General features: G+C 45.9%; 1 protein-coding gene across 2 annotated transcripts in view; it reads right to left on the reverse strand.

Annotated features, from left to right (window-relative positions):
* The window catches only part of VWA2 (von Willebrand factor A domain containing 2), a 40,129-nt gene extending 26,520 nt beyond the window's left edge, over positions 1–13,609 (reverse strand). The window contains exon 1 of one of the 2 annotated variants that reach the window (XM_083149755.1): positions 13,517–13,609. The gene's annotated coding sequence lies outside the window, so the exon portion shown is untranslated. Of the gene's footprint in view, positions 1–7,552; positions 8,535–13,516 lie in introns of those variants that run through there. The other variant, XM_083149754.1, reaches the window with a different exon arrangement.
* Between the last annotated feature and the right edge of the window lie 13,410 nt (positions 13,610–27,019).

Genomic DNA, 27,019 nt, shown 5'->3' on the forward strand with positions numbered 1-27,019 from the left:
TATCACCTGGGTGTGCCATAGAGAAATGAGGCATGAGGTGTTATCACCTGGGTGAGCCATAGAGAAATGAGGCATGAGGTGTTATCACCTGGGTGAGCCATAGAAAAATGAGTCATGCGGTGACATCACCTGGGTGTGCCATAGAGAAATGAGGCATGAGGTGATATCACCTGGGTGTGCCATAGAGAAATGAGGCACGAGGTGATATCACCTGGGTGTGCCGTAGGCAAATGAGGCACGAGGTGATATCACCAGGGTGTGCCATAGAGGAATGAGGCATGCGGTGATATCACCTGGGTGTGCCATAGAGAAATGAGGCACGAGGTGATATCACCTGGGTGTGCCGTAGGCAAATGAGGCACGAGGTGATATCACCAGGGTGTGCCATAGAGAAATGAGTAATGCGGTGACATCACCTGGGTGTGCCATAGAGAAATGAGGCATGAGGTGATATCACCTGGGTGTGCCATAGAGAAATGAGGCACGAGGTGATATCACCTGGGTGTGCCGTAGGCAAATGAGGCACGAGGTGATATCACCAGAGTGTGCCATAGAGGAATGAGGCATGAGGTGATATCACCTGGGTGTGCCATAGAGAAATGAGGCACGAGGTGACATCACCTGGGTGTGCCATAGAGAAATGAGGCATGAGGTGATATCACCTGAGCGTGCCATAGAGAAATGAGGCACGAGGTGATATCACCTGGGCGTGCCATAGACAAATGAGGCATGAGGTGATATCACCTGGGCGTGCCATAGAGAAATGAGGCACGAGGTGATATCACCTGGGTGTGCCATAGAGGAATGAGGTATGAGGTGATATCACCTGGGAGTGCCATAGACAAATAAGGCATGAGGTGATATCACCTGGGTGTGCCATAGAGAAATGATGAGGCACGAGGTGATATCACCTGGGTGTGCCATAGAGAAATGAGGCATCAGGTGATATCACCTGGGTGTGCCATAGAGAAATGAGGCACGAGGTGATATCACCTGGGTGTGCCGTAGAGAAATGAGGCACGAGGTGATATCACCTGGGTGTGCCATAGAGAAATGAGGCATGAGGTGATATCACCTGGGTGTGCCATAGAGAAATGAGGCATGCGGTGATATCACCTGGGTGTGCCGTAGAGAAATGAGGCACGAGGTGATATCACCTGGGTGTGCCGTAGACAAATGAGGCATGCGGTGATATCACCTGGGTGTGCCGTAGAGAAATGAGGCATGAGGCGATATCACCTGGGTGAGCCATAGAGAAATGAGTCACAAGGTGACATCACCTGGGTGTGCCATAGAGAAATGAGGCATGAGGTGATATCACCTGGTGTGCCTCGGTACCTCACCTGCAGTCTATGTGTTTTGTGCTAGTTTGAATGGAGGACATGGCTGACATCACATAATGTATGTGCGGCCTCACACAGACATCGCCTCGTGCCGGAGGTGAGACAAGGTTTTTGGAGTATGACAACTGTATTACCCCCGTCACAGCTCATTAACCAGTGTAAGACATAGGAAACACCTGGGCAATGTGTGGCTGACATCCCACGTATTGTCTGTCAATGCCGACGATGATAGGAACAGGCGCATTATGTACAAATATCTGGGAACTGTTTGTATTCATTCTAGGGTACAAAATGTCATTGTGTGCTCCCATTTATCATCAATGACTATCAGGAGGGACCATAACACACGTGTAGACGCTGGCGACTGTCATACGCATCAGACGGTGACCTCCAGGGTTATACACCTTGGGACAGTGAACTAGGAGAAAGACACACTTGACGTGATGTGACCCAACAGCCGACCAGGGACGACACATGAAGGAGAATGTTAGATGCCAGTTAAAGAGCTTCTCAGCGTGTACTGCGCCCTCGGGCCTGATTACATAGACGGGAGGAGGAAGCAGGGAGAAGTCACCAGTTAGACCCTTCTACTCCATTAAATATACATTCTAGGTGTGGGATAGATTATATGGCGTGCTTGGGAATCATTCCTAAATTGAGGATCTCCTGAATTATGCCAAAATCCCATCTTCAGTAGAACTCGCATCTTAGTAAATGTATCCTAAAGTGATGAGGTTCTTGCTCACAAGCTTCCTCTCTATAGCCGACCATTTATCATTCAATATTTGCAGCTAATTCCCCCCAAACTCCTCTTTTAGGGGGTTAGCAGCAAATATTAAGTATCACCCCCAATCTCCAATCCCTGCTGTGATCCCCCCCTGCAATGCCGCCGGCCGCCTCCCCAATAGGTTTCTACGGGGGACGCACAGCTGCCCGATGTATCAACATCAGACAGCAGCGCATCACACCCCTGGGTGTAGGCCACGGGATAGGAATTGCATTGCCCCAGCAGCAGTGCGATCAGGCGGGGGGGGGGGGGGACGACAAGCTCCTCGTCAGGAAAGATACATCCCTGTGATAGGTAAGTTAAGTGTTAAGGATATCCCTGCTTGTGCACCTGTAAAACACACTCAGGTAGTAATTAAGTCACCTGTGCTTAGTCATGGATATCCTTAAAAGCTGCATTTGTAAAACTTTGTACACATACAAAGATTTATCTGTCCAATCTGTCTGGTAAAAACAAAAGTTTGGAAATCTATATTAGCAAATTACAATCAACATTTTCTCCCAAATGCTGAAAAAAAGACAAACAATGGCTTGGAAAAAAATTGTTATATCGGATTACTTTATATACTCGAGTATAAATCGACCCGAATAGAAGCCGAGGCACCTAATTTTACAACAAAAAACTGGGAAAACTTATTGAATCAAGTGGGACCCTCACTCGGGTATAAGCATAAAAAATGTTCTGAAGAAGTAGGCTTATACTCGAGTATATATGGTAATTTAAACCAGGGGTTCTCAAACTTGGTTCTCAGGACCCCACACAGTTCACGTTTTCCAGGTCACCCGGCAGGTGCACTCATTACTCATTGAGACATATTAAAAGATTCACAGGTGAAGCTAATTATTTCACATGTGAATCTGTGAGAGAACTGCAAAACATGCACTGTGTGGGGTCCTGAGGACCGAGTTTGAGAAACTGTGATTTAAACAGTTTGTATGTCCGACCATAGTCTTTTTTCCAGCGTTTGGAGCTAGCACTCCAAAAATGCCTCCTCTGTGGCCCGTATTTAGATCTGATCGCAGTACAAATTTGTTTGGAAAATGGTCAAAACCATATGCACTGCAGGTGGGGCAGATGTAACCTTTGCAGAGAGAGTTCAATTTGGCCGGGGTGTGTTGAAACTGAAATCTAAATTGAAGTGTAAAATTAATGCAGCCAGTATTTACCCTGCAAAGAAACAAAATAACTCATAACACAAATCTAACACTCTCTGCACATGTTACATCTGCCCCACCTGCAGTGCACATGGTTTAGCCAATTTTCCAAACAAATTTGTACTGTGATCAGATCTGAATAAAGGCCTGTGAGTGAAGGCAGTGGAGGACGCCTAATAGGAGATGGACTGCCCCTTCGGTTGTCACTATCGAGTAACAGCCTGGGATACTATTGGTAAAGGTTGCCCACCCCTGTCCTCGTCTGGGAAGACTCAGATTAATTTTGGAGGAGAAACTGGCTCAGTGCTGATGGAACAGTCAGGCCTACCTACTCAGCACTGGGGGAAGAGCAGGAAACCCGGATTAACAACGATGCTACTTGCACAGCTAAGGGATGATGTGTGGGTTATGAATCAGAGAGAGGGCGGTGTAGCAGTAGATTTACAAGTGCAGCTGTGGTATGAAACAGCGGATGTAACAAGTGGTGGCACCAGCGATGTGACCAAGGCACCAAGCCTACATATTTGGATATTTGGCGGTGAGTCGGGTCATTCTGGAAGGCAAGGTCTAAAATATCTCTAGGTCTCAAAATGTTTGCTGATGATCTGTAGTTACCAGGGGTCCTAGCAAACCTGTGTACTGTGCCCAAAGAGAAATAGTGCATACGGCATCATCACCTGGGTGTGCCATAGACAAACGGTGGATGCGGCATCACCTGGCTGTGCCAAAGAGAAATGGTGGATGCCGCGTCATCACCTGGTTGTGCCATAGTCTGTTTTTCAGTGTTTGGGATCAAATTTATGAATCTATTTCCAGGTTGTTGTTCCCACCTGACAGATCGGACAGGTTCTGCCCCTTTCCCACTGCAGCCTTAAAACGGTATTTTTGAGGGCAAAATACCGTTTAAGGCTGCAGTGGGAAAGCGCCAGAGTTGAAATACCGTTTAAAGTTAAACGGTATTTCAACCCGTTTTCAGAGCAGGGTTTTAGCCGGTAATCTACCGTTTAAGAGGCAGCAGATGCAGCGAGGATGGCTCATATTTGAGCCATCCTCGCTGAATCTGTATACAGCAGCCGGGCTGAAAGATGCGCGGCTTTCAGTCCAGCTGTCTGCTCCCTCCCTTGCCACCCCCCTCCCCGCCCGCAGCGTCATATACTCACCACTGGCGCCGTCCCGCTGTCGCTCACCGGCGCCGTCCCGCTGTCAATCACCGCCCGGCAGTCCTGCTCCCCCGCCCGGCCACACAAGCTGGGCGCTCCGCCCCTCCCGGCCTGCTCGCCACGCCCCCCGCCTGCTGAACACGGAGACCTGCTCGCCCCGCCCCCCCCCGCTGAACACGGAGCCAGTAACGGAGTATCAGCCAGTAATATATACATTGCTGGCACAGGCCAGCAATGTATATATTATTGGTACCACTGCACACCAATGCTGTAAAAACGTTTTGAAGAGCTAAAACGTTTTACCTGCAATGGGAATGGGACTTAAATGGCATTTCAAACTGTAATCTGCTGCAGTGGGAATGCTAAATACCGTTTAAGATTACCTGTAACTTAAAACGGGTCTGCAGTGGGAAAGCAGCATAACTCGGTGGGTGTGTACCCAGCTTTAGACCTGATGGCTGAGCTGCTACTTTTTGCAGACTAGCAGTCGATTAGCCGCCTCCCCACCAGAGTGAAATCCCGCCCCTGTGCACAACTGCGAATAGGAACAAATCCATTCATAATCACTCACCATGTAATGGATCCGCCCCTTCCCGTGTGCAGCAACCACGTAACCCTAGACTTACTTGGCGCAGCGATGAACCTAAGGGCTATTTCACACGCTCCGGCCCCTGCCCGGCGGCGAAACCCCGCACGGCCAGGAAGCTGTGCCGCACACAGCAGTTTACAATGGTGGGGATGGCCACAGCCCTTCCAGTGGTGGGGTCCGGCTGCAACCGGGCGGCCAGGCCGTGGCCCTGTGAATGGACACGATCGTGTCCATTATTAACTACTGTGTGCGGCATGGCTTCCTGGCCGTGTGGGTTTCGCCGCCCGGCAGGCGCTGGAGAGTGTGAAATAGCCCTAAGAGTACCACTGCTGACATCAGCGGCCCTCCCCCAATCTGGTTGTGACCGGCCAGCAATGACAAGACATCGCTGGTTTTGTGTTTGTACACATTCTATTCCATATCATGCTGTATAATGTATAACACAGAGTATAATGAATGCTGCTGGTACTATTACTCTGTATCCTATACACTAGTGACCCCCAACATAACCAAGGCTCTTCCTTCCCACACTATACGAAGACATAACAATATTATCTTCAGCTACTGAGCATCAGACTGTCACTTACACACTGTACACCTATCAAACAGCACACAGCGTAGGAGAGACCATAATTCTGTGCAGTATAGGGAACACACGTATATAATATACAATCTGCCACCTGATGACTACAGAAGGAGGTGGGACCCCCAGTCTGTCTGCCAGTGTGACCGTGGAAGACCCTACAGCAGTGCTTCCCAAACTGTGTGCCGTGGCTCCCTGGGGTGCCTTGGGACACTTTCAGGGGTGCCTTTGGTTGGTGGTACAAGACCAACTAAAATTATTTATGGACAAAATCAGTTCTGGGGACTACAATCATAAAATATAGTATGTGTACTAACAGAACATTTTACAATATAACTGAACCTAAAGATCACATAAACACAATTCACTTCATTTTATATATTTTTTCTACGTTTTTTTGGGCCTAGGGGTGCCGTGAAAAAACTCTTGTACTCTATGATGCCGTGATTCAAAAAAGATTGGGAACCGCTGCCCTACAGTATGACAGACAAGGATCTCTTCAATACTCTGCACGGAAATGTAATGAGAATACACTGTAATGGTATAAGTAACGGGATAGGTTCACTACGTCGACAAAGGGAAGGTCAACAGTTGAAAGGTCAACTGGCCGACAGGCAGAATTTCAAGCCCTACCATCCGCCAGGGCATTGTGGGAGAATTAGCAGCACACTTTTCTAGCATCCATGTCGAGCTGTGTCGACATTCGGGTAAAAAAAAGAGAGGGAAACACTATGTTGACATTTGACCTTCCCATGTCGACCTAATGCTTATGTCAACCTATTGTCCCTGTTGACCTAATACATGTCGACCTTCAGTGGTCCTATCCTATAATCCATACCCGTAAGTAACATAGCGATGTCCACATTTGGCAGCAATGTCTACATCTGCCAACTTCATATTTAAATACTAAAGAAAATATGGGGATCCGCTCAGAGGATAGTTCGACAACTTCTATATATCCCTCCCCTTTAGAATGTAAGCTCTCACGAGCAGGGCCCTCTCTCCTCATGTGCCTTTCTTAGAATATATAAACCACTGCCACCCTGATAATTGCTTCAGTGTCCTGTCCCCTGATGCAACTATCCATATTAACCATGTACTTGTCCTAAACTGTCTTGTAATGTAATTTTGTTTTGTGTTTGCTCATAAAACTATGCTCTGTACAGCGCTGCGGAATTTGTATGCGCTATATAAGAAACTGTTAATAAATAAATAAATATATGCCGACATTCCGCATATCATCTGGTGTATGCACTACATCGTTACTGATGCACACTCCCGCGGGACACTAGTGATGTGGGAGGAAATCGCTAGTGAGAGCCGTGCTGTCCCTCTCCTTCCTGCTGTCACTCGTCGCGCTCACCATCCGCAACTGGGTATGACCTTGCCGTCGCCAGCTACCCCGCTGGGTCCCATTTCTCCGGATATCGGGCTAGGTACACATGGTCTAATGTGTACCCAGCTTAAAGCTCTGGCAATCTCTAGATGTCAGATACATTTGCCCCATGTCATATACAAAGACATACAGAGGAACCAGAGGACACCTCCCCTCCCGTCCACAGAACTGGCAGATCACATTCTCCATGTGGATATGTATGTGTGTGTGTGTGTGTATGTATGTGTGTCATACTTGCCTACCTGGCCCTCTCCATGTGGGAGAAAATGCTCTGCACCTGGACTTCCCTGGTAATGTATGATTGCCATCACCTGTAGTGAAACACCTTTCTTATCAATTACCTAGCTCCCCACAGGTGATGGCAATCCTACATTACCAGGGAAGTCCAGGAGCAGAGCATTTTCTCCCGCATGGAGAGGGTCAGGTAGGCAAGTATGCTGTGTGTGTGTGTGTGTGTGTAACAGCCTCTGATATCAGAGTAAGCACTGCTGTTACCTGATGGCACTACCGGTAGCAGAACTCGTTGCAGGATCCACTCACCTATTACAGGTGTGTACTGGAGGAGCAGACCTGGGTGCTGCAGGTTAGTCCTGAAGGTTCTGTCCTGGGTGCTGCAGGTGAGTCCTGAAGGTTCTGTCCTGGGTGCTGTGGATGGGTACTAGAAGGAACAGAGCTCCATAATGCAGGAAAGTGCTGGAATAAGCAGACCTGAGTACCACATGTGGTTACTAGGAGCAGACCTGAGTGCCACAGTTGGGTACTGGAGGATAAGACCTTTGTGCCGCAGGTGGGTACCGGAAGGAAAAGACAGATGCTGCAGGTCGGTACTGGAGAAGACCTTTGTGCCGCAGGTGGGTACTGGAAGAGAAGACCTTGGTGCCGCAGGTGGGTATTGGAAGGACCAGACAGGTGCTGCAGGTGGGTATTTAAAGATTCAGTCCTGGGTGCTTCAGGGGAGTTCTGCAAGGTTCAGATCTGTGTGTTCAAGACTGAATCCTGGACGGAGCACACCTGGGTGATGCAGGCGAGTACTGGACGGAGCACACCTGGGTGATGCAGGCGAGTACTGGACGGAGCACACCTGGGTGATGCAGGTGAGTCCTGGACGGAGCACACCTGGGTGATGCAGGCGAGTCCTGGAAGGTTCAGATCTGGGTGCTGCAGGCTGAGTACAGGATGGAGCAGACCTGGGTGCTGCAGTATAGGTGCTGATAGGAGCACACCTGGGTGCTGCAGTATAGGTGCTGTTAGCAGATCTGGGTGCTGCAGTATAGGTGCTGATAGGAGCAGACCTGGGTGCTGCAGTATAGGTGCTGATAGCAGACCTGGGTGCTGCAGTATAGGTGCTGATAGGAGCAGACCTGTGTGCTGCAGGCTGAGGTGCTGCAGTATAGGTGCTGATAGGAGCAGACCTGGGTGCTGCAGTATAGGTGCTGATGGAGCAGACCTAGGTGCTCTGGTGAGGCCGGCTGAGATCTGTTCTGGACTCTGCTGGGATCAGAATGAGCTGCTCATTCTCTGTATACAGACACAGGGGGGGGTGGGGAGAGAGGGGAGGGCGCTGTGGGAATAGATCACTTTACACTTGTCATGTGTGCAGGAATCTAGTGGGTTAAGTACAAAGCAGAACACACCACGTGCATCAGACTCGTGGGATTTCCCAGTTGCTCCTTGAATTCACCTGGGATCACTTCATTGGCCCGTATCAAACATTACATATTACACACTCACTGAGGCCATGCTGGCTCAGGTAACAGAGGCAGAAACCTAAAGTCACACACACAGGACATTTCAGGGAGTGTGGGGTAGATTTATTAAGCTCGGTGAAGTGATAAAGTGTCTGGTCTTTACCACCGGCCAATCAGCTCCCAACTGTCATTTTTCAAACCAAGCCAGTAACTTCAGAGTTAGGAGCTGATTGGCCGGTGATAACATACCAGACACATTGGGGCAGATGTATTAAGCCTTAACAAGAGATAAATGCAAGGGTGATAAGGAGAGATAAACGTCCAGCCAATCACCTGCTAACTACAATGTTACAGGCTGAGTATGAAAAAAGTCAGTTAGGAGCTGATTGGCTGGACGTTTATCTCTCCTTATCACCCTTGCATTTAGCTCTTGTTAAGGCTTAATACATCTGCCCCATTATCACTTCACCAAGCTTAATAAATCTGCCCCAATTGTGAGAACCGCACCTACGGTATGAGTATACGTATACTGGTCCACCTGCCATTCGCATCAGAAAACTGAATATTAGAACAGTCACATCAGTCCCTGCCCCAGTGGAGCTTACAATCCATATTCCCTACCACATATACACGCACACACAGACATTCTATTGCTTCACTGCTCATGACATGGTCATATACTACAGACACCACCACCCACAATATGTGCTCATTAGATCCACCCTCTCTGCTCCAATTACCATGCCACCTTTGGTTCCTACCCTCCTCCATCTAATGCCTCCTGTGCCAGACCAGAGCTCCGCTCCCTCCCAATCCGCCCTCTCCCGTTTTCTAACACTTTCTTGCACCTGATTCTGCTTTTCAACCTGCGCCTTCCTCTTGACATTGTAACATGCTCCCATCTCCCCTGGTCTGGAGAAATAATTTCTCACTTCCAAGCACAGGAGCCACTTTCTCTCCATACACGCTCTGTTAAATCCTCTCCAGTCCGCATTCCACTCATCTTCAGTCCACTGAATCTTCCCAGGACCTGCTCTTAACCAAGTACAAATAACTCCAAGACCTCTCAATTCCTTTCGACAGCTATGATCCCCTTTATGGTCTTCTGGCTCTTCCTCTATTGGGGTCCCATGACGCTCTGTCTATGTTCCTCTGCTCATATGGTCCTTTCCTTGTACAACCTCTCTTCAGCCTACTCTCCTCCTGTTTACGAACTCAAGCTTAATTTGTTTAATTCTCATCCTCCTCTACCGCCACCACCTCTCACAGACAACTATACTTCAAGCTAACTTGTCCCACAAATCTTTATTTGTACTTATGTATATATGTGTCCTGGCTGCGGAGTTTGTAGTAACTCACAAAGAAACAATTACAACATATTTAAAAGGCCTCTGTGACTTTAATAGGAGAGTGACAACGTTGCTGTGAGATCCTCAAAATGTCCTGCTTGTATCTGCTGACAAGGAGAGGGAGTAGGTGGAGCAGTCAGTGCAGCATGGGAGCGCTGCATCCCCCCATCTCTGCCACTTACCGCACTGGGCCAGCCGAGTACCGCAGCGGGACTCAGAGATGGCGCCCCTGCAGCTTTGAGTAGGCAGGCCCTGTGCGGGATCCACACGCCGCTATCACCCGAGGAGCTGGGCGGCGGGTTGTGGCTGGAAAAGCTGACACACTGCTCTTCCAGCCGCATCTTCCCTCCCGCAGCACTGACAGCTTTTCCATCCTTGTCTCGTCCCCTGCCGCTCTCAGCTTGTCAAGGGCACGACGGATTAAGAAGTTAAAAAATCGGGCAGGGAGCTGCGCCCTGAAAAAACGACCTGGCGCGAACACTAAAATACAAATAGAACCAAGTCAATTAATTGAAGTTTAGTTAAATATGGCACCCAAAATAAGAAAGAACAGTGGCTGTGAATGACACTGGCATCTTTAGCGTATGTACAATGAAGATGTATCAGACTTTGAGGAAAGATAAAGTGGAGAGACATTCCAAGAGACTTTCTGGGGAGAGATAAAGTGCACGGAGCTAACGTACCAAACAATGAACTCCAAACTGATATTTTTCAAATACAGCCTGTAGCATGGCAGTTAGGAGCCGATTGGTTGGTTGGTTCCTTTATCTCTCCCCAATGTCTGGTACCTCTCCTCCCATGGAAGAATGCATCTCTATGTTGAGGACTGTATTTCATCATCAAACAGTTGCGTCCTCCAGAGAGAACATCATATAGGGAACGTGCGGTGACTCCCAATGTTATCTCCCAGTACTGGGATGTTCACCGTTCTCAGGCTGCTTGTAACAAGGAGATGAACCAAGATAAGGGGGAAGAGTGGATTTTAAAAGGTCTTAAAATATTCCAAATTCCTCTGTGGAGGACACAGTGAAACGTTCTGACCTGAGGACATTGCGGATGTGATAAATTCCAGGCGTCCCTATAATGTGGCCTGCACTCATGATGTTTAGAAACTTCCTGTTGTTCCCCTTTAAAAATGGGGCGGGGATAAAATGTCAGCTCACTGGGTGAACATCAGTAGGAAATAATTCTGCAGAACTGATTGCTCTCAGTTGCTGATACAAGGAACGGGTAGAAACCGGGACTGGACCGGACCCTGGAACATAGTACCGGACCGGCTCCATCCATGACACTGCCTTACCGGAGATTGTCGTGTCCGGCTGGGGGGGTTTGACAGTCCTAGGGGTGACTAACAGCTGTCTCCTGGGGAGGAGAGATTAAAGCCTCCCTGTATAGTCCGGGGATGCAGTAAAAACCGGAAGGGCCCGACCATACAGGGAGGTTTAATCTCTCCCTCCTTGTCTCCCAGGTGGCAGGCGCTCCCCCGGACCGGGAACCCCCCTGGACCGGACACTACAGGGTCCACAATGGCAATAATAATAGGAGCCTGTCCAGTCCGGCGTTCCGGGGTCCGGTCCAGTTACTAAGCCCCTCTGATATACACTGCCGGCCAGCCTGCTGCATCGTTGTGCTCAAAATAATATATTCATGCACTATCAGAGTCATTTACTGTATATGCCAGAAAGGACGATGCCCAATAGTGCATTCATCTTCTATCTATAATGGATTACAAGCATTGTCTGAGCTGGCAAATGTAAAGAATTATTGTAGTAAACCCTTCATCTGGAAAAGGCAGAATTTACCACTGGCGCGTTTCATTGTTTGAACTTCATCAGGATGGTTTGGGTGTCGTATAACAGAACCACACATATTAGATCGTCAAAACGTCACACTTCATAGGGTCAACATGCAAAAATCGGCAGGGTCAAAAGGTTGACAGTCGTCTAAAGTGATTTGCAGTGGGGATCACAGCTCTGATAGAACTGGATGTGTGTCTGAGAGAACTACGATCCTCTGCTGTGATGTGAAGGATTTTGTCTCTGTATTCACAGTTATTGCTCAGCTCTAAGATCTTTCAACATACGAGTACAGTATTGGACATTAAGCTCCCCTTATCAACTCCAGAACATGTAAGCTCTGACAGGCAGGGCCCTCCCTCCTTGTGTTCATCCTTTGCAGTATCCTTGCTTTCAGATGTCCCCGCCTTCCAGTCCTTCAGCATCTCTCATTCTGCAGTGGATTCAGTAGGCATGACCAGCGGACGGATGCAGGCGGTCAATGGTCCTGATTCTGGTTCACTTGCAAAAGCACATTCTCTCTCTAATGGACAAAAACATGTGCACTGCAGGTGGGGCAGATGTAACGTGTGCAGAGAGAGTTAGATTTGGGTGAGTTATTTTGTTTCTGTGCAGTGTAAATAATGGCTGCTTTATTCTAACACTGTAATCTAGATATCAGTCTGTAGTACAAACCCCACCCAAATCTAACTCTCTCTGCACATGTTACATAAGCACCCCTGCAGTGCACATGGTTTTGTCCATTAGAAAGACAATTTGCTTTTGAAAGTGAACCAGAATCAGGCCCAATAGACGGATAAGGGCCCTTATTCAGGTTTGATCGCAGTACAAATTTGTTCTCAAAACAAAACCATGTGCACTGCAGGTGGGGCAGATGTAACATGTGCAGAGAGAGTTAGATTTGGGGGAGTTATTTTGTTTCTGTGCAGGGTAAATACTGGCTGCATTATTTTTTACACTGCAATTTAGATTTCAGTTTCAACACACCCCGCCCAAATCTAACTCTCTCTGCACATGTTACATCTGCCCCACCTGCAGTGCACATGGTTTTGCCCATTTTGAGAACAAATTTGTACGGCGATCAGATCTGAATAAGGATAATTGCTACACAGAATCCAGAAAGTGACTGAGTAAGTAAACTTATCCTCTACCCCTAACCCTCCCTACCTATAGCCTAACCCTCCTAGTTACTGCCTAATCCTATCACCCCCATCCCCTCCCCCACCACAGCCTCAGCCCTCAGTGTTAGCAATGTTAGTCACTTGGCTTCACCTACATTAATAATAACAAAACAATACATACGCCTTCAGGCACCATTAATTGCATTGTACAGTACATGGTGTCTTGCAACGTAATAAACATTACTATAACTGCACAGGCCAATAAATGATCATTGTGCGAATGTGGGAAACCCCCACTTGTCTGCAATGATTTCTCTTGCTCTAACCTTCTACACATGGTGTTGGTCAGTGTCAAACTGATATAAAAGAGAAAGGACGTCACAGAGCTAACTTAATCTGTTTCTCAGGGGGCCAATGACCCCGTAAGAGACTGAGACTGTAACGGCCCCAATATGAATCCAAGACCCTTTCATGTCACCCGCTGCAGCGTGACACAAACCTGGGACACGCTGCTGTCCACGAAGGCTAAAGCGGTCATATGATTAATTACCTTCATATTAAGAGAATAAAGCAGTGCCGATGTAGACTTCTAATGTGGGATAGATCAGGAACAGTAACCATGATGCCTCACTTAACCCTTTCAAGTCCAACGTCTGGTCAGGCTCACCAGCCCTAGCGCTAGTAGCAGATCCAGTGGTGAGACACTTTAAAATAAGAACATTAACATCCTTCAACATTCAATGTAGACCATTTTTTAATAATAAAAAAAAAAATTACAAATTATTTAAACCAGTCTGTTTGAATTGCAAAAGGTTAATTAAAAATAAAACAAATTTAATAAAAGAAACAAACCATTACTTAAATAATTATATTTAAAATAAGATGCATAACATCAATACCCGGTGTACCTATAGTCACACAGTACACGCTGCCATAATTACAAGAATCACTGGCAAGGGGGGTTCCCTTCACTCCACTCTTGGTGCAGTAAGTGGACCGGGTGCCAGGTCAGGAGCAGAAGCATCCATACTACTGTATGCAGAATAACAGAGGAAGGACACTCACAGGACTTGTAAAAATGAAAGAATGACTGTACACACTGTACTGTATCAAAGTACTGCACCAGGTACTGTATCAGATCAATGTCTTGGTTTATCACCGTTCTCAAGATCTTGAGAATGTTCCCATCAGAGCTGCGCCGGGCAATAGAATCTCCACCCACTGACAGAAGGGAACGCTTGCGAGCCCCGTACCGACGGAGCCCTCCGCAGGGAAAGCACTCCCCACCGCCGTGTTGATGGGGACCCGCATGCGTGAGTCGCTCTCATGTCCCCATCAGAAGGAGCGCCTCTCCGCCAGCTAAGGGAATCTGAGAGGCGCTCCATCTGTACATACATACACACACACCCGCATCACCCATATAATTAAAACCACCTACCTAATATTGAGTAGATCCCCTCGTGCCATCAATCCAGCACCGACATATCAATGCATGGTCTCCTCAAGATTTCTGAAGGTGTCCTGTAGCGTCAGGAGATTCTGTGGGAAAGGGGGGGGATGCAATTCCCGAATTACTCACCCACAACCATGCAAAGCGGTGGTAAAGTCATCGAGAAAAGACATCATGTGGGTGTTTAACAAGTGGGGGAAACCATCCCTTCTGCATCACATGTGGAATATATGGGTTAGCATGCATCAACCATGTTTACCGCACAGAGAAAAGTCAGTTTTATTGAATGGCTACAAAAATACCATGATCCAAGGTTTCCGTTGTCCAGTACATCCCACTGCCTCTGCCGCCTTCTCCTCATCCTGTGCATCATCTCTTCCACAGGTAAACAACACACAGCCATCCACACAATGTAATCAGAGGTGTAACTAGATACTCATAGGGCTCATACCAAAGGTTTTTAAGGGCCCCCTATTTTAGCAACTGATAAATATGTAAAACCTTAAACAGTAAAGATGGCCCCCGTTCAGCTCTGGGCCCCATAGCCGCTGCACCCCTTGCACCTGTGGTAGTTACGCCCTTGGATGTAATAGAACGTGATTCATCAGACTAGGCCAACATCTTCCATTGCTCCAGTCATCTAGCGATTTGGAACCAAGTCAACCAGATAATTACGCTTCCAAATCTCTCCTGCTTTCAACATATCAACGTTCAAGAGCTTACTGTTCACTTTCTTTATATTTCCCACCCATTGACAGGTGCAATTGTAGTATCCCCGTCATACTGCTCCCAGTGGCATAACCAGCTCCTCCGGTCATTGCACCTTATAATGTTAAATTTCTCAGAGGGCAGAAGTCACAGCCGATCCCCATTGAACCGCTCGGGAGCTTCCAGGTGGCATCTTTTGCATGCGATATACCACATGCGATCCCAGCAAGTGCTGCCAGAGGCCGCCCGATCAAATAAATCCTGCGTACAATCTACAGGCTCTGCGCATCTGATCTAGAACACATGCGATTTGCCGAATTTCTCAGCCCAATGAACCCCCGCTAAGGTCCCAGGATCGCATGCTGGCTTTTTGCATGCAATATATTGCATGTGATCCCAACCCAGCCTGCCAATAGACTGCTTCATCAGCTGGTGTCCATGGTACCACGCATCGCATCTGAGGTCATTCAAGTACAATTTGGGCTCTTTTCCTGCGAATTGCAATTGCAGTAAAAGAGCCCAAATTGCTTATGAATCACCCTAGTATATGGGGACATTACCTCAAATCCGTACCGGTGCCACCCACCCTCTGTTTATAAAAGTTTTTGTTCTGCATGAGTTATGTCCATGATTATGTGTATTTGCTGTTACAACGGATTTCCTGGCGGCTGCATAATTCTGTAGCGCCTTATTGATTAGCCCATGATGGCGGCATATTAAATAATCTCTGCTATTTATCAGAGGTTCCGAAACAGTAATTTCTGTTATCAACATCACAGACCTCATATTATGAGGTTCACGGCAATCCGTGGTCATACTGTGTATGCTTATTGAATAGGCGGTTTCTGATGATTATACATCAGAATCTAATTGCTGAACAGCGCAGAGCAACAAAAAATTGTTCCCCACTCATTATTCCCAGTGGCCGCAATAGGCCGGGCTGATGCGGGTCTTTCATTTAGGTCAGACCAAAAAACTACTAGAGTAACTTTACTTTTCTTAATTTATAGGTTGGTGACTATTTTTGGTATATTGCTATACACCCCTTCCTGTAAGTTATAAGTGAAGGTGCGGCCCATGGTCCTGGTCCAAGTGTAAGGAGTTGTAAACGTAGAATGTGTCTGAATATACAGCACAACATTAGGAACACGCAGTTATGCCCTCTCTGTTTCAGTCTCTCAGTGGCGATAGTGGTTGGCAGAGCTTCTTGGCATGATTGGCACCATTAGGACTCGAGCCAGGAAACTTCACAGGCCAGTGAGTAAGCGGCTCCTCTAGTTTAAATGAGCAACCATCGGCAATTCCAGGTCAGTAGGCAGCCGTGATAACAGCACAGTGTGTTACACAGTAGCCAACCCTCACAGGAAATTCCAGGAGCAATGGAAAATCTCTGCTGCCCCAGGGGGTGAACAAAACTCCAGGTATTTACAATGCCGACCCTTCAATATGCTGGACTGTGCAGGAGGATGTCAGCAGTGATTATATCAGTCCTCAATGGAGGGGGGGATTTTCATTGGGTACTTGTTCACCTGCCATAGTTCATACGACACCTGTTGTACTTTACAGAATTGTGATCTCGCTCAAAGCGGTTTACTACTCGGTGAGCACTTTGAGCGACATGGTGTGAATCAGGCTGTTGGTGGCGATTAAATACTGATGCAATGGCAGTTCAGCCACAATTGAATTACCCCCATCACCTTCCAGACGACAGACGGAGGGCAAGAGGTGAGTAATCACCTTGCCTATGATGAAAGAGTGTGGGGGGGGAATGCTTGCCGACTGTCAACTGCCAAGTCAGCAGCAAGACGTAGAGAACGACAGTGGGCCATTCGATGTATTAGTTACCAGGTCTGAGCTCAGCCCGTGTCAGGTCAGCCATGCTGGCAGGTTAGTTCATCCCAGGCCCACAACACACTGGAGTCACTTAAATTTGCTGTTTATTTGTATGGCACCGGACTCCGAGCCTGTGGCATTGCTGTGATGCTGGGCCTTCACTCTGGCTGATATGCAGAAGCCTTGCTGGAGAGAAGCAGAAGCATGCGTATGACACCCAAGCACGGAAAATATAAGGGGACATTTATTTTTATATACAGTTTTATCCTGGTCACTGTTGTACTGAACCAAATGAATGCACTATATATTTAGTGACACCATGGCCTCGTTGGCTTGGTGGCATGTATACTCACGGGCCAGAGGTGTTCACTGCATTGTCCCTTCCACATCCCAGCAGTTAGAGTTGGATTTACAGAGGACGGTTTCGGTTACTGACACCTACTGGTAGCCCAAACACATTGCACCAACCAGTACAGTCAATAGAGAACTCACATTTAAGACATGTATGAATAAATTATGAACAGGGGAAGGTGGGGATCCCATAGCAAATGTGTTGTCAATCTCTTTCTATAACTAAATGAAAGCAAACCATGGGCCTCATCCAGCAGTTCACATAATGACGATATTAACGGAGTTGCGTGATTATTGATACATTCTAAAAACGAAAAACCTTGGAGTGTGTAGTTGGAGTGCGATTACTAGGGCTGGATAAAGTTACCATCTGATATTTAGCACACATGGATGAGACGGCTTTTCTCATTGGTGAACAGAGTCAGTAACAGTAGACTAAGGCCAAACATTTGCTTGCATAACTTTATTGTAACATATATGCCGACAGGGACACAGAATATAGTCCTCCCAAAATTAACATTAGTATAATGCATAACACTGAATGCAAAAGATGAGTTTTACCATCTGAACAAATCAAACATTGATTATACCAGCCATTCGGTACAGAACATTTGCAGACAGGATAAAAAGAAGCTTAATATTCACAATTAACATTTGAACTAAAGAAATCAAAGTCATTCTAGTATTACGAGAGGACAGTGCAAAGGTCACAATAAGAGGAATTGTTACCTAGCTGCTGCATACTGTACATGGGATTCTCAGACACTGCAACACAGGCAAGTTTCCTCGATATCTCAGCACATAAACACAATGGCGGAGAACGATCGGATTGGGATACGCTGCTGTGTACCATCTTATTCTGCCGACACAGGTGAAACCGTCCAATTTAAGTAAAGTCTTTAACTAAACAGCGACCCGGTCACTCGGTGCTTGGGTCTAGCCACAGATGGGCAGGTAAAGCCTCTCCATTGTATCACAATTCTGTAATATTGCAGCTTATGTTGCCATCTACATTGTTCTGCTGTAACCACTAGCTACGACAAACATGTCCAGTCTCAATAGATGAACTGGGCTGCAGTACAGTATTGGAATAGGGATGGAGTTCGCTTATTGCCATGTTAGAAAGCATAAGGGGGCTGTACATGGAACCAGAAGTTTTAGTACTGTGTTGTACAGCCCGTGACAACGCCGGCGTCACTTTTGTGCTAAACTTGTAAAGCAAACCAGTCACGGTGCTGTACAGCGGTGTATTAGTGGGCTAGCATGTCAGGTGCGGCATATTACCACCCCCCTCATGCGTGACAAACAGTTTGTACATCAAACAGCCATTTAGAATCTAACAAGTCACAAAAAGAGCCAGACAATATTATCTTTCCCACTATTGTATCACTGAGAGCAGGAAGACAGACTGGAGTAACTGGGGTGATTATCATGGTGTAATTCTCAACTACATTAATGGCACTAACAATTAAGAGACAAACGAGTTAAACCTAGCTAAAGGGTGCAAACCCGCAACTCTACAAACCATGGGCCTGATTCACCATTGCAAGCAAAAAAACAAAACAAAAAAACAATTGGACAAAACCATGTTGCACTGCAGGTGGGGTCTCAGGATGAGGTCAGTATGCTGGTGGTCAATATACAGATGCCGTCAGAAGACCGGCACCAGAACCTTGAATGGATCAGGATGCTAATGCCAGACTACAGATAGCCGGCATCCCAATTGGTGAGTACACGGGGAGCGGTCGGCCAGGTGCGACTCAGGGTTAGGCTGCAGGGAGAGGGGGTCAGGTTTGGGCACTTACTGTTACCATCAGTACCTGACAGTCATCCATGTAGTCACTACTTGACCACATTTCAAGGCAAAAAAAAATCATCTGCAACCAATGTTGGTCATTAAAGATGAACAATGCTTCGATATTACTATAAGCCGGGTGCCTATGCATAGGGACAGATAATTGACGCTAAAACCCAAACTACTAGCATACGGACCCTCTGGGGTCAATTCATATGCTTTACATCATGGTCCAGGACACAGAGTTGTGGGACCCCCTACATCGCCAGAGTGCCTCGCACCCAAATCCGCAATCTGAACTGTAATATCTGACTTGAGTGTTTGTGAAATGTCAGGGCACAGAACCGTATATAAGCAGCACTGCACACCGAAGCCAACATGTTCACTTCCTACACAAACTCGTTATGAAGCTCAACAGAGGCCACACGAGAGCCAATATCTACCAACAGGTCATGTTTGCCACACCGCCTGTGGATCTGTACAATCGAATGACTGCACAATTGTAAATGCTAGTTAGCGATGACTACTCCAGCATAGTGGTCTCTACAACTCCAGGAGTGGTCTGAGACAGCAGGATCTTTGACTAACTTATAAAGCTGCTTTTGTGGAGGCCGTGTTGAACTGTCCCCAGAAGGCTAGGAGCACAGATTCCGCTATCTCAGAGGATGTTGCTGCTGTGGGGGCCATAGTTGAGGAGGATACCAGAGTGACCTGCTGTGTGCACCTTTGTTGAGACGGATACTAAGATAACAGTGGTCAGGTTAGAGAAGATTGATAACTCATTGGGATCTTCTGCTTGATACTCCATAAAAAGCCTGGCTTGAGCAAAGTTTTTGACTGGGTGCCGCCAGCTGACTCAAGAGCAGGAGACTCGGGTAACTATGTGCTGCAAAATGCTTGCCAGGTTTGATGACAGTCACTCAAAATCTGTCTTGTGAATCATCAGTGGTGATGAATCCTGGAGACCAGTTGGCCAACGCCCCAACCTAAAAGTTGAGAAAGTCGGTGGATGTTCTAACCCATAAAAGCATTCGGGAGCTTGATCATCTCCCGTACCCTGTGACTTTGCGTTCCCACAAATCAAGCATAAGATTTATGAGGTTTGTTTCGGGTCACTGGAAGCTGCGGAGGAGACCGTCATTAAGCAGGTAGAAGATATATCTGCTTTGCGTTGGTCCAGTGGTGTCACCAAATGTTTGAAGCCCATGCAACTTTTCAGACTCTTCTGGGAAATACTTTGTGTATATCCGGAAAGCTTTTTGCACACCCTGCTGAATCCGCATGGCCCAGCATTCCGCACATCAAGTGGGCTCATATTTGGCATTATATTTGTGGACAGCAAAAAAAAAAAAAGTTTAGAAACAAATTTAAACACTTACACATGAAAAGAAATAACATCTATTTTCTGACCAATGAAATTAGATGCTTTGCACTTTTTATTCCCTTAATCATCAAAGGAAAGATCTAGGGCAGGCAGTTGGGGGATGCAATTGAGCAGGAAGTCCAACATATATCGTCAGGGAATGGGTTGCCTATTTTCCCACAGGGGTAAAGATACAGGCGTAAATTCCCTTTTGTGAGGGTACTTTGGTATGTGAGCAGCAGAACAGGTATTACCCCTGTAATAAGCCACCATAGGACGTAAAGGCAATGAATATATTGTGAGGGGACATGCACTGTGCAAGTGGCAGTACACTGCAGTTTAATGATAAAACTAGTTTTCAGGTTATTTCATGTAATGCATTTAAAATGCTTGTTATAATCCAATTTTTCCTATTACCCCAGGAAAAGGAGCCTCTTGTGTCTTACCTGGCACAGGGAAAAATACATCTGTGCAGGAATGATTACATGATAAATGCTGGTTTTACAAATACACTTTTTGGGCCAGATGCACCAAGCTTCAAAAGTGATAAAATGGAGAGTGATAAATCACCAGCCAATCAGCTCTTACCTGCCATGTCACAGACTGTGTTTGAAAAATGTCAGACAGGAGCCGATTGATTGCTTAACACTCTCCATTTTACCACTTTTGAATCTAGTGAATCTGGCGGTTTCAGTTGCATTGTGGGTAAGACAATTCTCTAGTAAAATGGACTAGTTTTCATATCTGGTAAATACTGAGGGATAAAGCAAAAACACAGCCCTTATAATATAATAATCTGTGCTAAATGACATACCAGTCACTGCTAGCGGTGGACACGGGCGTTTGTCACCAAAGGCGCTGGGGTGGAGCCCTATCGCTGCTCCTGGGGCTGTTAATATTGCACCCAGCAGTCAGTATCCTATTGAGGATCTGTGCAATGATGATGGCCCCTATTAATGGCAATGAACACAGGTTGGTCCTTACAACTAGTGTAATATGCCAGCACTTTATAGATAAATAGTATCATTACAACCTATCCACAGATTTTTTGGGGGGCCTGTAATTTTCCCTTTGAGGTTGCCAGACATGTTGACATTGTTACTTCTTTCTGTGTATAGCTAAAAGGATATTAGCAAATAGCAACACAATAAAATAGAAAAGACGCTCACAGCACATATTAGACATTTTTGCCAAATAATCAGTAACACTTAAATGCACCTAAATTTGGCCTCATTGGATGGCTTTAAGGTAAAACAAACAGAAATGATCTTTGTATGTAGGTTGGCGACAATGGTGCTGATCAGAGTGACACTCCAAGGTCACTCTGCAATTTATATCAGCGCAACGCGTTTCACCAGCTGGGTGGTGTTCATTATAAAGGGAACATACTGTACTGCACAACCTACAGTATCGAGGGAATGGAAACTTTTCCATTATAAATCTACAGATAATGGACAGGAGAAACTTATTTCATAGGGGATTTAACACATTTTAAATATAATTACTTGGATGTGACTCTTGAAACACAGCCCTGGTAACAACATCGTGCAATTGGCCGGAGTTCGGTTTGTCTGCTATAAATAATAAGAAACTCTCAGATGTTTGGTCTCATCAGAAATAATACCTACTTCCAAAAACTATTATCTATCTTACTGTCACTTTAAATCAGGCATGTCCAACCATGGCAACCCAGCTGTTGTGAAACTACACATCCCAGCGTGCCTTGCAATAGTTTTCGTATCCCCTAAATGCAAAACTGTAGCAAGGCATGATGGAACTCGTAGTTTCACAACAGCTGGAGGACCAACTTTGGACATGCCTGATTTAAATGTTGCCTGCAATGTCTGTATACAGATGTGTGTATGGGGGCGCTTTGGAGCGCCTTACTTCCAATAATTTGGGGCCCTCAACAGAGGCCAGAGTGGAACAACATTGACTGATGCGTGTTATTATACAGTATACATTTTTACATGGTTTCTTCTCCATGGTATTTAATTACCATCTGTATGGCACAGAGAAGTATAGATTTCTGACCCGCTGTCTGCTCCCTACTATAAAGGACAGATATTCATAAGATGCCCCGCCCCCCCCCCCCCCCCCCCCCCCGGTCTCCCCACCATAAATCATGTGACACAAACGGCCTTCTATAGAAATAATGGTAACCTAATGTATACATCTCATTGGTGAGTGCAAGTTTCCATTTCAGCTTTGAGAAACGTTTTGTCTGAAACACCTGGAACGTTTCAAAGGGAATGGCAGTATTTACATACCAGCGGGAGAATGGAGAGTGTATGTGCTGATGGGTGTAAATACAGAACAGGGGTTTTAAGGCTGCAGAATAGCACTGACAATGGGATGATCACATGACCCGGGAAGGTGCGGTTATTGGTAAAATACAGAATGGAACAGAAATCTCTGGCTCACGATGGAAACTGCTCTTGGGTTCTGTGATGCCCAGGAGGGCCGCAGGTCACTTGCTGCAGTGCCCTGGGGTTGGTGGTCCGGTACAAATTATTTATGGCCAATTTTAATAGGCAAATCCAATGCTTGTGGCTTTCAATCATACATAGGGCCAGATGTATTGTGGCGGAGTCAGGCTGAAAGCGTTGTTTTTTTTTAAAGGGGCAATAATTTACCTGGCAGAACCATGCCTCGTAAATGAATGTTCCTTTAACCTTTTGAGTGCCAACATCTCTGTGAGAGGTTAAAAAGATCAGCTAAAAAAGGCCAGCATTGCTCTCATTTGTTATATAAATTCAAATTAAAAAAAATATGTAAAAAAAACGATTATATTTCCTATATAAGGAAACATTCCAGGTCATTAGGAGGAATAAAAATGTTTGCTTGCCAATTTTCACACCTACTTTGACAATTCACCTAGTTCTCAAAAGGGTCAAGTTCGGACGGAATCTCACACGGCCGCCGGACTCGCACCGCAATACATCCGGCCGGTGATGTGCACAAACAGAAGCGAATCCTGTCCCTTCCCACATACCGGACCCGAAGGACGGCAAACTATGTACTTAATGCGATATTTTTATCTTAATTTTTTTCAATTAGAAACGTTTGTCCTTGGGATTGCTGAGAAAAAAATTCTAATACTCTCTGGCCCTGTCTTTTCAAAAACTTTGGGAACGACTGGCGTAATTGGTTGGTAACATTTACACAGCACGTTATGTATACTGTATGTGCATTTGAATAACAGTCGTCATTTTTATTCTTTTTAACCCTTAAACTGTGACAACTTCTCCACATAAACATATATTTGTAGGCATCCAGGACACATAAGCCAGCAAAATACAGTACAAGTAAGTTTCCCAGGAACCAATCACATTGCCCAGAACTATAGACACTACGATCATTATTCACTTAAATCTGGTGTACAGCAGAAGTAGCAGCGATCAGCAACAGAACACTAATTAACCTGGAATCAGTAACGTCGCCAGGTAAAATTCATTAACACCGGCAGGTAAATAATTCTTTGCTTTTGAAGGACACAATCGGGATGGAAAGTTACAAGCGTGAGAACCTGCAAAAAAATACAATGAACCAATTTGCAGCTGTAATCAAAGTTCCCATGCAACGCGCAGATACTGGGAGATCCCATCTACAATAGGCAAGAAGAGACCTTGTAAAAACGGATTAATGCTTCGCAAGTTGCCAGCAAAACTGATCAGAGAGATGCACACGGCCATATGCCGGTGAAACGCCATCTCACATTCCATATGCACAAGATGGATCGGCAGAAGGCAGCTGACTTGGGAATGCATGCTTGTCTGCCTCCTGTACTTAATACCATACCCTCCAACTATACATATATGGCTGGTACAGCCGAAAAAGAGCTCTGTACCAGTTTTCAGTGTTTCCCAGCTCTATTGATTCCTATGGGAGGCCATGTCCCCTTCGCACATGGCCACACCCATTTCACTAATTTGTACCGGTTTTCTGGTCATGTTGGAGGGTATGAATTACACACAAAGAAAGAGCAACTGTTTTTTTTTTCTCAATGAAATTTGAACGGTCGTCAAACACGGGACACAGTTCAGCTCCGCCCACTTTAAGACAATGCCTTGGCGCCTCCCGATCAGCAAAAGCTGATACTGCAGAACCCATGGAAGCCAGCAAATACTACATATTACACATAAACCAGTACATAGGAATGATTTAGCTAATTTGATTTTATTTAAAGCATAATAATGCATCCAAACCAGAATAAACAAAACAATTAACATACCCTTATTGTAGCAATAGCAAATAATACTTTACCACTGCAAAGCCGCCAGTCCAGCTGATCTGCAATAAGTGATCGTTTACGCTGTCACTTCACTTCAGGTCCAGACCCGGCCACAAAACCGCAGCTAGCGCCACACTTGCATTGCACCAACACACTATAAATATCACAGCCAGCCCAGGGAACTCCAGCTCGGACATAGCGGGCTGCGGCCTATCTGAAGATGCTTTTAGCCACAGTGGGCACATTCTGAAAAATATGTGTGTGCGGTTGTTCACAAAGGACACCGGATTTATAGCTTAGATCACAGGTTCTCAAAGTCGGTCCTCAGGACCCCACACAGTGCACTTTTTGCAGGTCTCCTCACAGAATCACCAGTAAAATAATTCGCTCCATCTGTGGATCTTTTAAAATGTGTCAATGAGTATTGTATGTACTCAGCCAGTGTAATGGGGATAGCAGAGGTAACCACAATAGTAACTTCTGGTTTTATGGGTGACATTTAATAACATGAGAGATTTGGTAAGAAATCTCCAGGTTTTTTTTTAAAGCGGCAATCATTTACGCTGCAAAATCAAACTGGTTTTGCAGTGTAAATGATTGCTGCTTTCAAAAAACCCTGGAGATTTTGTACGAAATCTCTCACTTTTTGAATCTCTCATCCTATTACATTTCACCTTAAGGGGGGTATTCAATCGCCGGCGACCATCTCCCCACGGGGGAGATGGTCGCCGGGCCCTATTCAATGCTGTCTTTTCCGACAGCATTGAGCAGGGTTTCTCGGCAGAACGAGCCCGACTTCACTAGCTGTTGGCCTCTTCCCAGCCGCAACTCGCGGCCACGCCCCCTTCTTGCTCCCCAGCATGCGGGACATTGAATCCCGTCTGCATGTTCTTGGTCGAGCTGACTGAGAACGGGACAGGGTTACGCAAGCTCGACCGCCGTGACCTAAACATTGAATACCCCTTAAGAGTAAGAAGAGCAGACAGAGCTAAAAAAAAAGCGCCACACTGGAATAATATCAGATGTTGACCAATGCACAGTAACCCAGGATTCCTTAATATGTAGAACCTACCAGTGCAAGTGTTGTGGTGACAGTGGGGGAAATTTATCAAAACTTGGGAGAGAGAAAGTATCAGTCAACCAGACTACTTTCATTTTTCAAACTCAGCCTGTAAATTAAGTTATACGTCAATACTTTACTACTGTGTCTCCCACTCTCCATGCCTTGGTCAATCTCCGCCAGCATACATTTTTTTGGGAAGGTCTTCTCAAATTAGGCCAGATGCACTAAGCTTCAAGAGTGATAAACAACCAACCAATCAGCTCCTACCTGACATTTTTTCAAACACAGTCTCTGACATGGCAGACAGGAGCTGATTGGCTGGCTGTTTATCACTCTCCATTTTATCACTTTTGAAACTTAGTGCCCTTAGTGAGAATTTAGGTTTTTATTTTCCACAAATCATAAATGTGCAATTTATAATAATCCGTCTGTGTACAGAGGTGTCCTCTTGTAGGATAATAAGAGTATTTATCTGCGCCAGCTATCCAGCTGCTTAACATGGGGCACTTGCGGGTGCGGCTTGGCACTGCATGCCGACACAGAGCGGGATTGTGACGTGTAGCACAACAATAGAGGAATCATCTATACATATAGTACACCAGTGTGACACTGACATCTGGCCATAACCTATTTGTTACATTTACATATAATTGTATGTAGCAGTAAAATCTAGATGGCACATATATATTATATATATATATATATATATATATATATATATATATATATATATATATAGGCTGGCCGCACACAAACTGACCGAACAGATAAGCGCGAGTGAACTTGGGCATTTAATCTGAGCAGCGGAATCGTAGACTGGTAGATGGGCGCACACATATACAGAATGGATTTCAGTTGGAGACAAGCAGAGTATTGAGGAAACCGGCCAATGTTGCAGTGAACATCTCCATGTTGCAGGCGCTGTCGATAAATGTATGGCTAAACACTGAGGACCCCATTAAATTTGCAACAGACAATGGTCAGACAGCAAAGTGGATTCCTTAGCGCAAACAGCCAAAGAAGGTTCCAGAGCCATGCAACGTTCTACAGCAGTTTTTCCAACATCAGTCCTCAAGGCACACTACCAGTCCAGGTTTTTGGGATAATCTTGCTTGAGCACAGATGGAGTAACTCAAAATAACCCTGGTACTAAATAAGTCATCTGTCTATAATGAAAACCTGTTCGGTGTTGCGCTTTGAGGAGTTCGGATACCGCTTGGATAATATACAACAAACAAACAGTCCACAATTACACA

This window comes from Crinia signifera, chromosome 6 (assembly GCF_055691185.1).
Source record: "Crinia signifera chromosome 6, ASM5569118v1, whole genome shotgun sequence".
Classification (NCBI taxonomy): Eukaryota; Metazoa; Chordata; class Amphibia; order Anura; family Myobatrachidae; genus Crinia; species Crinia signifera.